The following is a 5,963-nucleotide window of genomic DNA, read 5'->3' as shown; positions in this document are numbered from 1 at the left end:
AAGACTAACACCCATATCACCTGTTTTGACCAATAAAGGCACTCTACTTTGTCCATCTTCAGCTCATTAACATTAACATGATCAGATTGATTGATTGAGTTGACACATTCATAACCTTTAGAGTTAAAGGGATACTTCGGGATTTTGGCAATGAGGCCCTTTAACTACTTCCCCAGAGTCAGATGAACTCGTGGATACCATTTTTATGTCTCTGTGTCCAGTATGAAGGAAGTTAAGAGGTAGTTCCATGAGCCAATGCTAACTAGCGTTAGCGCAATGACTGAAAGTCTATGGGTATCTGCTAGCATGCTAGCAGGGACATGACTAGTCTTTATTTGAGCAGGTACTTGCATGTCTGATCTGAGGGAGAGCTGTATAGTATATCTACACTACCATTCAAAAGTTTGGGGTCACTTAGAAATTTCCTTGTTTTCTAAAGAAAAGCTATTTTTGGGTCCATTAAAATAACATCAAATTGATCAGAAATACAGTGTAGACATTGTTAATGTTGTAAATGGCTATGGTAGCTGGAAACGGCTGATTTTTAATGGAATATCTACATAGGCGTACAGAGGCCCATTATCAGCAACCATCAGTCCTGTGTTCCAATGGCACGTTGTGTTTGCTAATCCACGTTTATCATTTTAAAAGGCTAATTGATCATTAGAAAAAATCATTTTGCAATTATGTTAGCACAGCTGAAAACTGTTGTGCTGATTAAAGAAGCAATAAAACTGGCCTTCTTGAGACTAGTTGAGTATCTGGAGCATCAGCAATTGTGGGTTCGATTACAGAATCAAAATGGCCAGAAACAAATAACTTTCTTCTGAAACTCATCGATCTATTCTTGTTCTGAGAAATGAAGGCTATTCTATGTGAGAAATTGTCAAGAAATTGAAGATCTCGTACAACGCTGTGTACTACTCCCTTCACAGAACAGTTCAAACTGGCTCTAACCAGAATAGAAAGAGGCGTGGGAGGCCCCGGTGCACAACTGAGCAAGAGGACAAATACATTAGAGTGTCTAGTTTGAGAAACCAACGCCTCACAGGTCCTCAACTGGCAGCTTCATTCAAAATATTAAGATGGGCAAAAGAACACAGACACTGGACAGAGGAAGTTTGGAAAAAAGTGTTATGGACAGACAAATCGAAGTTTGAGGTGTTCGGATCACAAAGAAGAACATTTGTGAGACGCAGACCAAATGAAAAGATGCTGGAGGAGTGCTTGATGCCATCTGTCAAGCATGGTGGAGGCAATGTGATGGTCTGGGGGTGCTTTGGTGGTGGTAACGTGGGAGATAAAAGGAGTCTTTAAGAAGGAAGGCTATCACTCCATTTTGCAATGCCATGCCATATCCTGTGGATGGCGCTTGATTGGAGCCAATTCCCTCCTACAACAGGACAATGACCCAAAGCACAGCTCTTAACTATGCAATAACTATTTAGGGAAGAAGCATTCAGCTGGTATTCTGTCTATAATGGAGTGGCCAGCACAGTCACCGGATCTCAACCCTATTGAGCTGTTGTGGGAGCAGCTTGACCGTATGGTACGTAAGAAGTGCCAATCCAACTTGTGGGAGGTGCTTCAGGAAGCATGGGGTGAAATCTCTTCAGATTACCTCAACAAATTGACAACTAGAATGCCAAAGGTCTGCAAGGCTGTAATTGCTGCAAATGGAGGATTCTTTGATGAAAGCAAAGTTTAATGGACACAATTATTATTTATATTAAAAATCATTATTTCTAACCTTGTCAATGACTACATTTCCTATGCATTTTGCTATATTTCCTATTCAAACTCATTTCATGTATGTTTTCATGGAAAACAAGGACATTTCTAAGTGACCCCAAGCTTTTGAACGGTAGTGTACAGTTGAAGTCGGAAGTTTACATACACCTTAGCCAAATACATTTAAACTCATTTTTTCACAATTCCTGACATTTAATCCTAGTAAAAATTCCCTGTCTTAGGTCAGTTAGGATCACCACTTTATTTTAAAATGTGAAATGTCAGAATAATAGTAGAGAGTGATTTATTTCAGCTTTTATTTCTTTCATCACATTCCCAGTGGGTCAGAAGTTTACATACACTCAATTAGTATTTGGTAGCATTGCCTTTAAATTGTTTAACTTGGGTCAAAGGTTTCGGGTAGCCTTCCACAAGCTTCCCACAATAAATTGTGTGAATTTTGGCCCATTCCTCCTGACAGAGCTGGTTTAACTGAGTCAGGTTTGTAGGACTCCTTGCTTGCACACGCTTCATTCAGTTCTGCCCACAAATGTTCTATAGGATTGAGGTCAGGGCTTTGTGATGGCCACTCCAATACCTTGACTTTGTTGTCCTTAAGCCATTTTGCCACAACTTTGGAAGTATGCTTGGGGTCATTGTCCATTTGGAAGACCCATTTGCGACCAAGCTTTAACTTCCTGACTGATGTCTTGAGATGTTGCTTCAATATATCCACATAATTTTCCTTCCTCATGATGCCATCTATTTTGTGAAGTGCACTAGTCCCTCCTGCAGCAAAGCACCCCCACAGCATGATGCTGCCACCCCCATGCTTCACGGTTGGGATGGTGTTCTTCGGCTTGCAAGCCTTCCCCTTTTCCCTCCAAACATAACGATGGTCATTATGGCCAAACAGTTCTATTTTTGTTTCATGAGACCAGAGGACATTTCTCCAAAAGGTACGATCTTTGTCCCCATGTGCAGTTGCAAACCGTAGTCTGGCTTCTTTATGGCTGTTTTGGAGCAGTGGCTTCATCCTTGCTGAGCGGCCTTTCAGGTTATGTCGATATAGGACTCGTTTTACTGTGGATATAGATACTTTTGTACCTGTTTCCTCCAGCATCTTCACAAGGAAAATCTGTCGATGTGCCCTTGAGCAAGGCACTTAACCCTAATTGCTCCTGTAAGTCGCTCTGGATAAGAGCGTCTGCTAAATATAAAAAATAAAAAATATAAAAAATAAGGTCCTTTGCTGTTCTGGGATTTATTTGACTTTTCGCACCAAAGTACGTTCATCTCTAGGAGACAGAACGCGTCTCCTTCCTGAGCGGTATGATGGCTGCGTGGTCCCATGGTGTTTATACTTGCGTACTATTGTTTGTACAGATGAACGTGGTACCTTCAGGTGTTTGGAAATTGCTCCCAAGGATGAACCAGACTTGTGGAGGTCTACAGTTCTATTTCTGAGGTCTTGGCTGAATTATTTTGATTTTCCCATGATGTCAAGCAAAGAGGCATTGAGTTTGAAGGTAGGCCTTGAAATACATCCACAGGTACACCTCCAATTGACTCAAATTATGTCAATTAGCCTATCAGAAGCTTCTAAAGCCATGACATCATTTTCTGGAATTTTCCAAGCTGTTGAAAGGCACAGTCAACTTAGTGTATGTAAACTTCTGACCCACTGGAATTGTGATACAGTGAATTATAAGTGAAATAATCTGTCTGTAAACAATTGTTGAAAAAATTACTTGAGTCATGCACAAAGTAGATGTCCTAACCGACTTGGCAAAACTATTTGTGGAGTGGTTGAAAAACGGGTTTTAATGACTCCAAACTAAATGGATGTAAACTTCCGACTTCAACTGTATATAGATTAATTATTAACATTACATTTCTCTTATTGTGCCAACAGTCCAAAGTTTTAATCTTCCATGATTTCACATCCCTAGCTTAAAGAATGTTCCCTTGTTTTGACTGTAGGTGAGAGCTGTGTGACTGTAGGTGAGAGCTGTGTGACTGTAGGTGAGAGCTGTGTGACTGTAGGTGAGAGCTGTGTGACTGTAGGTGAGAGCTGTGTGACAGCAGAATAACTGCTTGTTGGTGTCTGTGTAGTGTGACAGTCCAGGATGTGGCCCACTAGCTCTGGTCCAGGGCATTCGTGCTGCTGGCTAACGCTCAGCCTCCTGAAACGGCTGCACTAACACCCTGGACCAGAGCTAGTGGGCAACGTGACAGACAACAGATGAGATATCTCAGCATTAATAGAATCACATGGCTCCTGTGTGTGTGTGTGTGTGTGTGTGTGTGTGTGTGTGTGTGTGTGTGTGTGTGTGTGTGTGTGTGTGTGTGTCAGAACCCTATGGGCTAACTCTCATGGTGCAATATGTGTTTGAGGAGAAATCTAAAAGGTCTCTCTGATCCTATTCTCATTCTCTGGGTGCGTCCAAAATGGCACCCTATTCCCTATGGTCCCTGGTCAAAAGTAGTGCACTATAAAGGGCATAGGGTGCCATTTGGGATGAAGCCTCTGATTCCCCTGAACGCTGTTCTAGGATGAAATGAATGTGCCTTTAAAGAAAGCCACTTCAGAATGATTGTATTGTTGCCTTTAACAGAGGAGCAAGTTCCCATTTAGTTTAGTTGATCTCTGTGTCCAATAACACAGACACGTGCAGTAGCTGCTGTTTAGGTGACCTTATTGTCTAACACTGGACTACGTCTGATCTGTAACAGACATTCCTGCCTTTGTTTAGTAGGAACATTATGGGGCCTCTGTTGGTTCAGTCATAGCCTGGTCCCAGATCTGTTTTGTACTGTCTTGCCAACTCCTGCTATGGTCATTGTAGCGCAGCACAAACTGATCTGGGACCAGGCTAATTCAGACAGACCTCACCTATGTTGGTATTTATCAGACCAATTTATGTTTCGCTACTCTATGCCTGTTCTCTTCCTCTACCCCCGTAATTACAGATTCATTTTTATAGAGATGAAGATTAAAATAGAAAAAATCACCATTTTGTAAAGCGATTTTATAAAAATAAAAAAAATAAACAAATGGATACATTTGTTGTTATGTTTCCTTCATGTGTTGTATTGATGTGTTCATGTGTATTGAATCTGTAGGCCTAGAATCTACCCTACTAGCCATTGGATGCCAAAGTTCCACCACCCCCACTGCTCTTAACACACTTAGACAGGCTAATACCACTACACAGATAAATAGCAGTAGTTATAATTCATTAAATAATCCATCTGGACATTTACTGCGGCAGGAAAGTTCCTCATTTCCCCTCACATCCTCTTGTAAATCAGGCACTCTGACATTGGCAGAGCATCATTCCCAAGCATACTTTGCATGTTAGGTGGAACGGTGGGCGTCACCGGGCGAGCCAGACTAAATTATACCGCTGCTTGTCTCCTGTGTGTGTGTGTGTGTGTGTGTGTGTGTGTGTGTGTGTATGTGCTGAGCCCCATGCCAAACAGCAGCTGTGTACATCAGTCTGGGAGCGAGGCAGCGATCGGTTTAGACATAAATAACAGCATCCATCTATCTATCCACGCTGATCCCATAGTGGTACCACAGCCAGCAACCACCCACCTCTGGACTGGACTCAATGCCCTGATATTGGGTGGCTTCCAGATACACAAATCACCAAATCTGCCCAGGCTTATTACAGGATCATCATCATATCATGCTGATGTGGTTTGTGAGACGTGACACCTCTCCAGATGTTGTACAGATCTGATGTTCTGGGATGAATTAGTCTATCTGGAACACATCAACCTCTGTTAAGGTAGATCTCTGTAGTACTGTAGCTGCTGCAGGATGACAGTTAAATGGCTGTGGGCCAGCTGCTGCAGGATGACAGTTAAATGGCTGTGGGCCAGCTACTGCAGGATGACAGTTAAATGGCTGTGGGCCAGCTACTGCAGGATGACAGTTAAATGGCTGTGGGCCAGCTACTGCAGGATGACAGTTAAATGGCTGTGGGCCAGCTACTGCAGGATGACAGTTAAATGGCTGTGGGCCAGCTGCTGCAGGATGACAGTTAAATGGCTGTGGGCCAGCTACTGCAGGATGACAGTTAAATGGCTGTGGGCCAGCTACTGCAGGATGACAGTTAAATGGCTGTGGGCCAGCTGCTGCAGGATGACAGTTAAATGGCTGTGGGCCAGCTACTGCAGGATGACAGTTAAATGGCTGTGGGCCAGCTGCTGCAGGATGACAG

This window comes from Coregonus lavaretus (genome assembly GCF_964263955.1).
Source record: "Coregonus lavaretus genome assembly, chromosome: 3".
Classification (NCBI taxonomy): Eukaryota; Metazoa; Chordata; class Actinopteri; order Salmoniformes; family Salmonidae; genus Coregonus; species Coregonus lavaretus.
This window is presented reverse-complemented; position numbering follows the sequence as displayed.